Raw genomic sequence first — 1,207 nt, 5'->3', positions numbered from 1 at the left:
TATATATATATATATATATATATATATGTATGTATAATATTAAATTTAATTCTTAATCTCTTAGTTACTATATATTTTATTTTGGATTTTTTTATTAATTTTTAATTTAATTTTTTAAAATTTAATTTTTATATCAATTTTAATTCTCATTCTTTTAATTATTATTTGTTTTTTATTTTCTTAGTTTAATTTTTTTAATCTATCAAATTTGATCCTCATTTTTATTTTTATTATTTTTTTTATTTGAAATAATTCATGAAATTGATTTTTTTCATTTTCATTATCTTTTAATTTTTTTATCTGTTAGATTAGTTTTTTATTTTTTTTATTGCTATTTGTTATATTTGAAATAATTTATAAAATTAAAATTTAATTTTAATTTCATCTTCTAATTTTTTCAGCGGTCAGATTTGTCTCTCATTCTTTTGGTTGTTATTTGTTTTATTTGAAATAATTTAATTTTTTTTTTAATTTCATTATTTTTCAATTGTTTATATGTTAGAACTTGTGTTTTTTAATTAATATTTTTTTTTATTTAAAATAATTTATAAAATATTTTTTTTAATTTTATTCTTCAACTTTTTCATGAGTCAAGTTTGGTCTTTATTTTTTTATGATCGTTTGTTTTATTTTAAATAATTTATAAAATTTTATTTTTTTTCAATTTCATCACTCTTCAAATCTGTCAATTTATGTCTCTATTTTTTTAGTAAAAGAATAATTAAAAAAATTGAGGGAGAATGAAATAAAAAAAACACCAATTTTATTTTTAACATTAATATATTAGAATTATTAAAAATATCTAAAAACAATATTTTCATATATTTTAAGTTAAAAACAATTTAGAAACAAAATTAAATCACATTACCAAGCGAACTAGTAATAGTTGAAGTTATGGTTTATGCCTAAGGTCGTTAAATCACATCCTTGGTCTAGTTTCTTGCCCCAGGTACACTAGCATGGTCATTCTTCGGAAGAAACTGATTAATCTCATAGAAAAAACGAAGAATAGCATTGGATGTTCGTTTCAGCCTGGATTTTGTTAATATGGGTTCGGAGGCTTGTAGGAGGCGCTCGAAGATCTATCAGGGCTGTGCCCTTTGAGCTCATCCTAGCAAAGAAGGTGGTGGATACCAACAAAGAAAGTGGTGGATGAGAAGAACACATTTGTATTTTTGTCTTCTTATTTGGAAGAGCGTGGAAAATG

The sequence above is a fragment of the Populus euphratica genome, unplaced genomic scaffold (genome assembly GCF_000495115.2).
Source record: "Populus euphratica unplaced genomic scaffold, PopEup_1.0 scaffold181.1, whole genome shotgun sequence".
NCBI lineage: Eukaryota > Viridiplantae > Streptophyta > Magnoliopsida > Malpighiales > Salicaceae > Populus > Populus euphratica.
Note: the sequence above shows the minus strand (reverse complement) of the source record.